Raw genomic sequence first — 14087 nt, 5'->3', positions numbered from 1 at the left:
AAGCCATTGCTACTCAAATGCCACAAAGTATCCCGCTTACAATATGTCAAACAGTACAGAGACAAGCCTCAAACCTTCTGGCACAAAGTCATTTGGAATGATGAGACCAAAATTTTGCTTTTTAGCCACAACCATAAATGCTACATTTAGGGTTCAACAAGGCCTATGATGAAAGGTACGGAGGTGGATCGCTGATATTTTGGGGATGTGTGAGCTACAAAGGCACTGGAAATTTGGTCAAAATTGTTGGCAAGATGAATACTGGATGGACATTTGCATTCATCATCCAGGAAGCTTGGGACGTACTTGGACATTACAACATGACAATGATACAAAACACAAGACCAATTTGACCTGTCATTGGCTACAGAAGAATAAAGTGAAGGTTCTGGAGTGGCCTTCTCAGTCTCCTGACCTCAATATCATTGAGCCACTCTGGGGAGATCTCAAATGTGCAGTACGTTCAAGACAGCCCAAGAATTTACAGGAACTGGAGGCTTTTTGCCAAAAGGAATGGACAGCTTTACCATATGAGAAGATAAAGAGCCTCATCCACAGATACTACAAAAGACTTCAAGCTCTCATTGATGTTAAAGAAGGCAATACATAGTATTAAGAACTGGGGTATGTAAACTTTTAATCAGGCTCATTTGGGTAGTTTCTGTTGTGATTATGATTTAAAAAGAGTAAAAACAGTTGATTGATAAAAAATGGCTTCAGCCAAACACTTACCACGAGTGAAAGAAACGTTTTTGTGTTATCATTCATATTCTCTGAAAAATGGCCAAGAAATCATGAATTCTTCCAGGGTAGGTAAACTTATGAGCACAACTGACTTAGCTAATGGATTCACAATGCCCTGTAAGTAGGCATGGCTGCTGTGACCTGTAAGATTGTTAAAGATAAATAAGATAAAAGTAAGGCATATACTGATCAGAAACGTGCTGCGACACAGGGTATCAAGTTATGAGACCAGAATAGCCTGAAAATAGGTAAGTAAATACACCTGTCTTACACAGGTTAGTTAGGATAAGCTATAAGAGGGAGAAGGACAGTTTTAAGAATAGTTAGGTATATAGCCAGAATTCCACTTTAAGAAACCTGGCCTATTGAAAAAGGGACAATCCAAATTGTGTAATTCTCTTAAGAATGTAGGCTAACAAGGACACATATGAACTATCTGATGGATGCATATGTACTGCCAGTCTTGCAGTTGTCTTAGGCCCCATACACACGGGAGGATTTATCCGCGGATACGGTCCAGCGGACCGTTTCCGCGGATAAATCCTCTCGAGGATTTCAGCAGATTTCTCTGCGATGGAGTGTACTCACCATCGCATTGAAATCCGCGCCGAAATCCTCTGGCGATGACGTGTCGCGCCGTCGCCGCGATTATGACACGGCGACGTGCGCGACGCTGTCATATAAGGAATTTCACGCATGCGTCGAATCATTACGACGCATGCGGGGGATCCCTTCGGACGGATGGATCCGGTGAGTCTGTACAGACCAGCGGATCCATCTGTTGGGATGGACTCCAGCAGATGGATATGTTCTGCATGTCAGCAAATATCCGATCTGCTGGAATCCATCCCAGGGGAGATATATCCGCGGAAAAAGATCCGCTGGCGTGTACACACCATAGGATCTATCCGCTGAAACCCATTTGCTGGGATTTATCTGCGGATGGATTCTATGGTGTGTACGGGGCCTTAGATAGGACTTTTCAGAAGTTTAATTTGATGTAGGAAATGCTCCCAGCAATCCAAGCTACCTAGACATATTCAAAGAATCAGAGGGAATCCTGTATAGACAAAGCATTATGTGATGTTATTAAAATGCATAGAAGTGTTTTTGTGATAAACATTCTTTATATTGTTTAAATATTTTCTATGAGGGGAACATGTAGTGTTCATTCCTCTGAACTGTAGATGTCACTATTTACTATTGTTACATGTATAATATTTTATATAATCTGAACAAGTTAATTTCAGCTCCTGTTTCTGTATTGATATAGTATAGGGTGTCAGTAAAGCACTCAATAGATAAACAGAGAGAAACCAGCGCAAAGGCTAAGGCCTCATGCATACTGGACATTAAAATAACGTTATAAAAATGCCAGTAGCTTTGGAGTGAGTTTTTTTATGTTTAACGTTTTTGCAATAGTGTTTTTTAGTATCTTTTAGCGTTTTTCCACGTTATTTTTTTGTGTTTTTTTTTTCATTATTTTTTTTTTTTTTTATGGATCAAAAACATCCAAAAATGCTGGTGAGATGCATTATTGAGCGTTTATCTGTGTTTATCATGATAGGATACGTAGGATAACATGATGGAGAGTTTAATGACTGTAGAAAAAAACGTCTACTGCCAAAAACAGCTGCTGTAAAAACGTCAAAAAACGTTTTATCATGAAAATAAATGATATGCACTCGCAAATAGAGTCGAGGGGCAAAATACATAAGCACTAGGGCAGAATGGACCACACAAGCGTTTCAGATACTGGAGATCCAAAAACCTTGCAGGGATGGAGCAGGATGGATGCTCTGCACATGTTTTCCACATCCTCACTTTACTAACAGAGACTGGCTATTCCTCACCCAGTATTAAGTCTCCTACACAGCACTTTCTGTCTAGTTAAATTGGTTGTTACCCAACGATAGGTGCTCCTGTGTCTGTGTTTTATTTAAAAGATGCAGCTATATACCTCATTTCAGAGCACCACTCTGCGCTCACGTGACCGGCCGGCTCACTCCTCTGCCAATCTGACAGATGCAGCGGGCGGAGCCGAGATTCCCCTGCTTGACGTCTGTTGGGAGGAGAGGAGGAGAGGAGAGAGAAAGTCTGCCAGTCAAGTGATCGCCGAGCGGTGCTTTGAAATGAGGTATAATCGGCATTAGTTTTATAAAACACAGACACAGAAGCACCAATGCTGTATCCTGGCCCAGGCCTAGGGCAGCACTTTGCAGGGAGGGTAGCACGGAAAGTGTCTCAACCTGCTAGTGTAGAGCCAGTCTTATAGGGCAGACTGGGCTGAGAGGTGAATTAGTCTAGCGCGCCCATAAAGCGCCCGCACTGCTTCCGGTATGGAGGTAGCCAGCATTCTGCAACTGTGGGGGGGAGGGCTGCTTCTAATTTTGAATGTCCTATCATCCTGCACCACAAACCTTCCTCACTGTGCTATATGTTTTCTGCTGCACCATTGGCATGGTTATATCTTCTTAGTCCTCTCCATAAAATTATCAGCAATTTGTGTTAAAATAGAACTATAGGCAAAACTTTTTTTTCATTTTGGATAGAGTAAGGGAGCGTTATAGCCCCTGTCAGTTTATTTTTTACCAACCCTGTCGCACTGCAGAGATTTCCCTTCACTCCCTGCTCTATAGCCAAACAGGAAGTAAGAGGAAATCTATGCAAATTAAGGGAATTTATTGCCCCCCCAGGCCCTCAGAACTAGCGTCCCCACTCGAAATTTTCAGGGTGGGTCTTAAACAGCAAGGGGTGTGGCCTTCACAGAAAGGGGTGTGTCATATTTAAATTAGGGGGTGCATGAGTTTAGTCAGGCCTAGGGCAGCACAAAACCTAAATACACTACTGAGGAGCACCTATAGTTAGGAAAAAAGCAGGACATTAAATGTTATTTCAGCAGCAAGAGGAGAGGGGGCAGGGACTGACACAGGACCCAACAGGCAGAGAGGGAGGTGGAGAGGAGGACAGGAGAGACAGGAGACACAATGGCTTGTAAACTGAGGGGAGGGCAGAAACTGGCAAGATCAGCCAGGTATTTCAGGTGATACAGGGGGCCAAATTACCCCTAAATGGGGTACTCACATGATAAAGGTGCATACAGAGCAGTGCACTGACGCACCTTTATCATGTGAGTACCACATTTAGGGGCTTTTTTCTTAAATACATTTTATACTAACAATATCACACCATCGAGCCTCTTCTTTTGCCATGTGTTTATGAGAAGACAGCATCATAAAGCAGGAGACACCGATACCAAACAGTCTGGGACCCCGCAGTACACTCAGAATCCAGTGGTGATACAGAAGTGTGTTTTGACTAAGCTTAAATGCAAGGTAACGCGCTCTAAGGTGAGCGGCTTTTACCTAAGGGTGGAGAGCACCTGTGTATGGAATCACAGCACTGCTTGAATTGCACCGATGGATCTATAGATCTTTCATCAAAGAAAGACTTTTTATACGATTTTGGGCTGTGCTGCTTCATGCGATTAAGGCAGCACAGTGGATTTGGCACTAAAGGACTCTATTGAATGTCACTTCATATACAGGATATATTTTTTCAGTTTGTTCTTCATGCTATATATGGATTAAGCTTGATTAGTTATTAGGCACGGCATATATTTCAGTTTGTTAATTCATTTATTTCACATTAGTATCTCGGTGGTATACACAGGTAGTTAGCGCGGCACATATTATGGGCTAGATTCAGGTAGAATTAGGCGGGCGTAGCGTATCTCAGATACACTACGCCGCCGTAAGTTTGAGCAGCAAGTCCTGTATTCACATAGAACTTGCGCTGAAACTTACGGCAGCGCAGTGTAACTGGGCCAGTGTAAGCCTGCCTAATTCAAAATAGGCTGGTTGGGGGCGTGTTCTATGTAAAATACTAGTGACCCCACGTATTTGACGTTTTTAATGAATGGCGCATGCACCGTCCATGGACCTATCCCAGTGCGCATGTTACAAATGACGTCGGCAAATCATCATGCTTTCGACGCGAACGTAAATTACGGCCAGCCCCATTCACAGACGAGTTACGCAAAATTTTTAAATTTCGACGCGGGAACGAGGGCCATACTTAACATTGGCTGCGCCATGTATTTGGTGGAATAACTTTAAGCCTAAAAACCCCTTATGTAAACGGCGTATCTTTACTGCGACGGCCGGGCGTACGTTCATGAATCGGGGTATCTAGCTGATTTACATATTCTAGGCGTAAATCAGCATACACGCCCCTAGCGGCCAGCGTAAATATGCAGTTAAGATACGACGGCGTAGGAGACTTACGCCGGTCGTATCTTAGCAACATTTAAGCGTATCTCAGTTTGAGCATATGCTTAAAGTTGCGACAACGGGGATTCGGACTTATGACGGCGTATCTACTGATACGCCCGTCGTAAGTCTATGTGAATCTACCCCTATATATTTTATTTTTATAATTGTATATTGTTTATTCCTGTGTATCAATGTTTAATAATCATTTTTTTTATATAATACATTGTTGTTCCAATCTGCTTCCAAAATCTGACCTAGAAGGTTTATTTTTTTCCTTTTCTAAATCTCTCTTGAGAAGAAGTGATTAAGAGGGTATATATGTATAAATGAAATAGTCCATATAGTGAACTTGGTGTAGAGTTAGACTTGGTTCATACTATGACCCGCATGTGAATAATTCACATGTGATTCAGTGCAGTGCGATTTGAGCCTAGTCATTTTGAATGGGCTCAAATCACACTGCTTTGCACTAAAGACATGTATGCAGCAATTTTGGAACTGCACTGCATCCCGGATGACATGATTGTTTTATACCATGCGATTCTGTGCTGGCAAGCGCACTGCATTTATGACCTGCATTTGGGGTTTTGTTAAGATTGCACTCAAACAAAATCATACTTGATGGGCACATCCTAAAACATTTAAGATGGTGCTGCTATAAGACCAACAAACAGTACAAAACAGATTACAGTGCACACATACAAAAATGACATTAATCCTGCAAGGCTATTTTAAAAACACCTGAACATATTCCAAAAATAAATAATAAGATTGCACTTACACCTACTCCGGATTGCAAGAGCAGTGTGATTTGAATGCAGTGCGGTAAACCCACACTGATTGCAGTGTTTCCTACTCTGCATTAGTGTGAACCTAGTCTTATTCACTTTAAGGCCATTACAAATGATAATGGGGCACACTACATCTGGAGGAAAAGAGTTTTAACCTCCACCTATGGAAAGGCTTCTTCACAGTAAGGCCTCATGCCCACGGATGTTTTTACAGCCGCTTTTATGATCGTTTACTTGCAGCTTAAAATGCATCTCCATGTTAGCCTATGGCCTCATGCCCACCATGGCGTTTTTGAGCTGTAAATGGCATAGCCGTTTTTAAGCTGCAAAGCAAACCCAGGACCAGGGCATTCTGAGGCTCCAGCACTAGAGCTGTAAAAATGTCAAATGCCGGCAAAAGGAGTTAAACGCAATTTAACGAGGCTTAACGCTGTGTTAAACCTCGTCCAACATTTCTGTCTCTGTTCAAAATCAATGGTTCCCTATAGGAGTCCATTGGTTTGAATAGAAGTTGCACCAGAAGTCGGATCAAAATGATCCGACTTGCGGTGCGACTTGTGTGCTGAGAATCTTGAAGGGGGAACCCTGCAAAAATTCTAAAAAAAATGTTTGCGAGGTTCCCCCCCCCCCAAGACGATACAAAAAAAATGGTGTGGGCCCCCCCCAAGATCCATACCAGACCCTTATCCGAGCACACAGCCCGGCAGGTCAGGAAAGGGGGGGCGAGCAATTTCAGATTCTGTTAAGTCCCCGCCTGCAGATCCCGACAACCACCAGACAAGGGTTGTCGGGAAGAGGCCCTTGCCCTCATAAACATGGCGACAAAGTGCTTTGGGGTTGGGGGCGCAGGGCCCCCCTGCCCCAAAGCACCAACCCCCCCATGTTGAGGGCATGTGGCTTGGTATGGTCCAGGAGGGGCGGTGCTCGCTCGCCCCCCCCTTTCCTGACCTGATGGGCTGTGTGCTTGGATAAGTGTCTGGTATTGATCTTGGGGGGTCCCCCACACCATTCATTTTTTTTGGTGTGGGGGTTCCCCTTAAGATTCATAACAGACCGAAGGGTCTGGTATCGTCTTCGGAGGGAACCTCACACACATTTAAAAAAAAAAATTGTGGGGTTCCCCCTTTAAGATTATCAGCACACAAGTTGCACCGCAAGTCGGATCATGTTGATCCAACTTCTGGTGCGACTATTTAGAATAGAGACAGAGAAACGTGGCTGAAAGCCAAACACTGCTAAACGAGCATTGCAATGCAAAACGTGGATAAAATCACGTTTTTAAACAACGCTTTTTTCCTGGCGTCTGCACTGGCTTTACAGCCCATTTTTTAAAACGTTTATGGGCATGTAGCCTAAGAGCTATGTAAATGTGGAATAGACTCCTTCAAGAACCGATTCTGGCCAGCTCAGTAGATTGTTTTAAAAAAAACAGAGCGGCATGCATTTGTAAATGCACGGTTTAGGAGATATTTGCTTGTTTGGCAGCCGGTGATGTCACCAGCGCATGCGCTCTGAAGGAACGGAATACCCATGCCATTCCTTCAGAGATCTATGCTATGGATGCTGGAGCTTGCAAAGCCAAAAGGAAGCCCTGCCAGAGGTGACAGCATGCCGCTAGAGGGCTTTGTATCAAGGTAAGCAAATTATCATATTGCATTCGCAGATGGACCAGACTATTTTTTTTTTTAAATAACTTTACTACCTTAATATTTATAGGTATTAACACCAGGGAATGTTGATCCAGGGAATATTCAAATGCCTTTTGTGGGATCAGAAAGGAATTTATTTTCCCCCCGCTGGAGCACATTTATCCAATATTCATAGTTTTTTTTTGCCTTCCTCTAGAATTCAGGGATTATTGTAAAATTCTGACATTCACAGACATGACTAGGCATGATAGGAATTGCAGTTCCTGAACAACTGGAGGGCCGTAATTTAGAGATGCCTGCTAGAACAACTGTGGGTACAGGATTTATAAATGGTGGTTTTCTATTTATTTACTCTATGTTTTGTTTTTTTTCTTTATTGGTTAAAATAGATGGACTAACCTGACTAACAATCTATGTTATTATGTACCTATGCTTCTAGCAGTAATTCTTATAGCAAACTATAAAATGAGATTAAAACTGGATTGTAGCAATGCCAACAATAACAATATTATACAATGCAGGTTTAAAAAAAAAAAAATCCCTCACTGTGTTTTAGTTGGTTAAACATTTCAGGTATCTTGTGTTTGAAATGTTATATTTTGATGGCTGTAGAATGCAAAATGTGTATTTTAGCTACTTATAGAATCCCTTTAGGGGATTTTTTTTACTTCATTTTTAATTACTAAAGACCAATTAAACATATTTTGCTTGTGGTACAGTACACATCTGTAATTTTAGACAACTTCGATATTTAAAAAAAGATTTAGTTTATAATCTTAGTAGGGCTACAGGGTAGCTATCAAAAACACATTTAAAGCACGTTCTATGAAATTAAATATGACTGAATTCTGTAATACATTTTAAGATGCATAAATGGTTTTGAAATGTGTTACTGTGAACCTAGCTAATGCTTATAATATAATTTATCTGGTGTAGTACTATTCTAAGGGTACACATAGGCTTTGCGGGTTCTCTGCCTTTGTTTTTTTTAAACTCCCACATTGGGTACAATGTCATAATTTGGGAGGGCTACTGAAGGAAAGGGTGGCACAGCTACAAATACTGTCAGGTACTAAATATTTATTTCATCCAACTGTTTGAAGACACAAACACTACACTCAGTACTTGTGTATACTAAATCAAATGACTGAACAAACCATTTTTTGGAGCACTTAGCATGTATAAAGCTATTAGTATACACCAGGGGTGCCCAACCTTTAGAAGAGCAAGGGCCACTTAAGCGAGTTGGTAACCGGTTGTGGGCCACAATGAGCAGAGCGGGTGGATGGCATGTCCGTGTCTGCTCTGCATATGCAGAGCAGACACTGACAGCCCACCATACTTTTTAGCGGATCGTATTGGAGGTAGGACAAGTCAGTTTATGTCTGCCACTACTGAGGTGAATGAAGGGTCCAATTGGTCGACTGAGCGTGTGAAAGGGGCCCAAGGCTGCTTTCAGACTGATGTACTGTGGTTTGCCGGCAGTGTGTGTGCAATGCAGTGTTACCTTTGGCTCACCTGCTCTATGCAATAGACTTCTATTATATTCTGCAGGTTTGGTGCACTTTCAGAAAGCTCACCAAACTCGCAGGTAATAACAGAAGTCTATGGTTCAGTACAGGTAACCCACAGTTTAACTGCTCTGCACCTGCGGAGCAGTTTTAAAGCAGCCCACTGCATTAAAGATATGCCCATATATACACTATGGCCCAGATTCACGAAAGAGATACGACGGAGTATCTCAGATACTCCGTCGTATCTCTCAGAGTATCTATGCGACTGATTCATAGAATCAGTTACGCATAGATAGCCCTTAGATCCGACAGGTGTAATTGTTTTACACTGTCGGATCTTAGGATGCAATACCGCGGCCGCCGCTGGGGGGAGTTTGCGTCGTAAACCAGCGTCGGGTATGCAAATTAGTAGTTACGGCGATCCACGATGGTTTTTCACGTTCGCTACGTCGCTAATAGTCTAGTTTCCCGTCGCAAAGTTAGTCGTCGTTTTTGGTGCCCTAACTTTACACAGCACACGTATGTGCTGTATAAAGTATGGCCGTCGTTCCCGTGTCGAAATTTGAAAATGTTTCCTTCTTGCGTAAGACGTCCGGGAATATGGAAGTACGCTACGCACGTTGCCGTTCGAAAAAATGACATCACTTCGCGCAAAGCACGGCGGGAAATTCAAAAGGGAGCATGCGCAGTAGGTCCGGCGCGGGAGCGCGCCTAATTTAAATGGCACACGCCCCTTTGAATTACGCGGCGGAAGTTTTCTCGCAAGTGCTTTGTGAATCAGGCACTTGCGATGAAAACTTGCGGCGGTGTAACGTATCTACGATACGTTACGCCGCCGCGATTCTATGTGAATCTGGGCCTATGATTTTAGTAATAAACTGACCATTAAAAACAGTGTTCTATTCCATTCCAGAGCAGGAGGTCACGGGCCACATCAAAGGGCTCCGCGGGCCACATGTGGCCCCCGGGCCACTGGTTGGGCACCCCTGGTATACACCAATAGAATTTCAAATTAAAATTCATAAGAAACATCTTAGAAAAATCTGTACAAATATTCTCAGAACATTCGAATGTCATTTGAAATTACTTCAAAATTTTGTTTACTTTTAACATTCAATTTTGGACTTCAATGGAAAAAAATAAATCACATGCACTGTTTGAAATTTGTGCATTTTCTTAAAAATTCTCTTTCTGCTCTTTTAAATATTCTCGTCACTGTGGTCAAAAACGAATGTTGATTTGACCCCTCTAATGATTAGAATATTTTTTTAAAACTAACATTCTTACAACACTTTTACAACAAAAAGTGTTGAACAGAATTCTACTAGTGTAGGGGTGGGGCAATTCATTTTCCCAAGGGGTCAGATGTTGTGGAGGGCCGAACAAAGTTTAGTTTATAGTAAAAAAATAAAAATATTAAACCAGCAGGCATGTGTAAACTACACTGGCCTGGGAAAGTCTGTAAATGCATAAAGAATATTAACCGCTTAAGGACCCCCGCACGACAATATACGTCAACAGAATGGCACGGCTGGGCACAAGGGTGTACTGGTACATCCCCTTTAAGATCCCAGCCCTGGGCGGCGCACTCGCGACCCGGTCCTGAGCTCTGTGACTGCCACCGGTGTCCTGCGATCGGGTCACAGAGCTGAAGGACGGGGAGAGGTAAGTGTAAACAATTATTTATTATAGCAAAATGTAAAAAATATTGCATTTTTTTCAAAATTGTCGCTCTATTTTTGTTTATATGCGCAAAAAAAAATAATCACAGAGGTGATCAAATACCACCAAAAGAAAGCTCTATTTGTGGGGAAAAAAAGGACGCCTATTTTGTTTGGGAGCCACGTCGCACGACAGCACAACTGTCAGTTAAAGCGATGCAGTGCCGAATCGCAAAAAGGGGCCTGGTCCTTTAGCAACAAAATGGTCCGGAGCTTAAGTGGTTAAACTAAACACCTGGTGTTAAGAATAATAGGTACAACTGCTCATGAGAGGTATGCTGACAGTGGAGGCATCGGGGGCCAGATAGAACAGCCAAAGGGCTGGGCGTGACCTGGGACCGCAATTTGCCCAGGACTGTGCTAATGTGTATACCCAGCATTAGACATGTTTACTGATAGCCCCTGTTGACTCCTGTTTTAGAATGAGTTCACTGTATGTGATTCTATTATTTAGAACACTTCAAGAGATGTGTCTATCACTTCTAGAAACTGAGAGGTTTGAGGTTTAGCTGTGAGGAACTAGAGAGTAATAATGAATGAGAATGTTGAAATTTCTAAGTCATAAAAATCTTGTGGGAGGTCAAGGAGCTACAGTGTTATCAGACGGATGGGTAGATTTCCCAGTTTGAATAAAAATTGGCCCAGACAAACATCTGTTCCTGTTGAATACATTGTTCGTGTATTTTGTACAACTACTACATCAGCCAGTAGATAGCAGTGTTTATATGTTTTTAGCTGCATCTATGGTAAGCTTTTTGTTTTTTGCTCTTTGCTAGGCTGTCTGAGGGCCTATTCAGAAGCAAGAGAGCAGTGCAGGGTTGAGATTGCGGCTTGCAGTCCAACCAGAAATTACGGTTCTGGTCAGAGGTAGAAGATAAGCTGTCACCACTAAGGGACCAACGACCTTATTACCAGGGACCACAGTGAGTAACTGAAGAAAGTACAGATGCAGCATTCTTATCAACCAGAGATGGTGAAGAATTGGGAAACTTCAGTGGGTATCAAGCCAGGGACCCAGCCAGCGGAGGTGACGCTTGCAGAGCAGCCTTGTGTGTCAAGCCAGTGACCGAGCAGGCCAATGGGGTGAAGCTTGAGAGGTATCTTGAGTACCAAGCTAGGGACCCAGCAGAGAGGCCGGGGTGACGCTTGAGGAATATACTACAGTAAAAATTGAAGGAGCTCAAGGGATGCAGTGGCAGCGAATCATCTAGTCTAGTGAGAGACTGGGAGCTCAGTGGGCTGAAAAACTACAATAGGTGATTGTAGTGGAAGTGAAGGAACTGTTAGGCCCCGTACACATGATCGAGTTTCTCGGCCGAATTCAGCCAGAAACTCGATGGGAGACGTATTCTGCCGAGAAAACCGGTCGTGTGTACACTTTTCGCCGAGGAAACCGACGAGGATCTCGTCGGGCCAAAAAGAGAACATGTTCTCTATTTCCTCGTTAGTCAATGGGAAAAGTTGGCTCGCCGAGATCCTCAGCGGCTTCACAAGGAACTCGACGAGCAAAACGATGTGTTTTGCCCGTCGAGTTTGTCGGTCGTGTGTACGGGGCCTGACGCTTTGTGTTAGGAACTGTTAAAGACTGTTGCCATAGGAGACAGCATTCCTACACACGCAGGTATGGCGTCTTGCTGGATGCCTTTCCCTGCATGGCTGTCCTCCTAATGAAGTCTCGGAGTCTGCCAAATAATCTTGCAACTACCTAAGGGTGTCCTGGCCCTAACTCTCTCTCCCAAAGTTCTATTAAGAGAAGTAAAAATCTGTTTTTCACTCAAGAAGTTTCTTGTGCCCAATGACCTTAACTGCCTTGCACCCACTATGCCTCACAACCTACCATATACAGAAGGATGTCAGCTATCTCTGGCCCTGGAGGTTCTCATATACCGAAGGAGGCCTGGGACCTTGCTACATATAGTTAAAAACACTTACATGTATATTACTTCCCACAACCCTGCAAGTAAAACAAATTGGGGGAAATTTCCCCAGTGGTAGATAAATATAAACTTTAAATTTATTTGGTTATTCCCAATAATTTTATAGACTAGATACAATTTTATGATAAAAATAAAATAGTTTTAGTTAAATGCTTGCCGAACGCCGCACGACTATTTACGTCAACAGAATGGCTCGGGCAGGCAGATTGACGTACAGGTACGTCCCTTTGAATCTGCCACCCAGCGAGTGTGGCTGCGGAAACTCGATGTTCCCGGGAGTCCCGCGATTGCGGTCGGCAAGAGCAGAACAGGGGAATGCCTTTGTAAACTAGGCATTCACCTATTCTGCCTAGTGACACGGTCACTGATGACCGTTCCCCGTGATCGGTCATCAGTGACATGTCACATGTAGCCACGCCCCCTAACAGTAAGAATCACTTCCTAGGGAACACTTAACCCTTGCAGCGCCACCTAGTGGTTAAACCCTTCACTGCCAGTGTCATTTTTACAGTAAACAGTGCATTTTTATAGCACTGATCACTGTAAAAATGATAATGGTCCCAAAATGGTGTCAAAAGTGTCCGACGTGTCCACCATAATGTCGCAGTCCTGATAAAAATCGATGAGCGTCGCCATAACTAGTAAAAAAAAATATTAATAAAAATGCCATAAAACAGTCTCCTATTTTGTAGATGCTATAACTTTTACGCCAACCAAACGCTTATTGCCAATTTTTTTTTACCAAAAATATGTAGAATACGTATCGGCCTAAACTGTGGGAAAAAAACTTTTATTTTATATATTTTTGGGGGATATTATAGCAAAAAAGTTAAAAATATAGATTTTTTTTTCTAAATTTAGGATCTTTTTTTTTTATAGCGCAAAAAAAATTAAAAATTTAAATCGCAGAGGTGATCAAATACCACCAAAAGAAATCTCTATTTGTGTGAAAAAAAGGATGTACATTTTGTTTGGGAGCCACGTCGCACGACCGCGCAATTGTCAATTAAAGTGACGCATTGCCGAATCGCAAAAAGTGGCCTAGTGCTGGCTGAGTTTAAAGTAGACCTAGCAACACATGGTTATTTATTTTAATTGAACGCATGCTAAGAAATGTGTAAGTGTAAGACTTTTATATTTACCGTATTCATCGGCGTATACCACTCACTTTTTTGCCCTGAAAATCAGGGCAAAATCGTGGGTGCACGATATACGCCGATACCCGCTTCCCGCACTGTGTTTGAACCACCCAGCGCAGTACACTCGGGTATAGTCGGGCAGGCTCGGCTCCGCTTGCGGTCAAGTCCTGTGTGTCCTGTACGTCCTTTACGCGAGAGGAGCCGAGCCTGCCCGACTATACCGAGTGTACTGCGCTCGGTATATGTCGGCGGAGTGGTTCAAACACAGTGCGGGAAGCGGGGATCAAGCGGGGACGACACCACGATGGCCGCAGAAGG

This window comes from Rana temporaria, chromosome 5 (genome assembly GCF_905171775.1).
Source record: "Rana temporaria chromosome 5, aRanTem1.1, whole genome shotgun sequence".
Taxonomy (NCBI): Eukaryota; Metazoa; Chordata; class Amphibia; order Anura; family Ranidae; genus Rana; species Rana temporaria.
The sequence above is the reverse complement of the archived record's forward strand: the minus strand, read 5'-3'. Positions refer to the sequence as shown.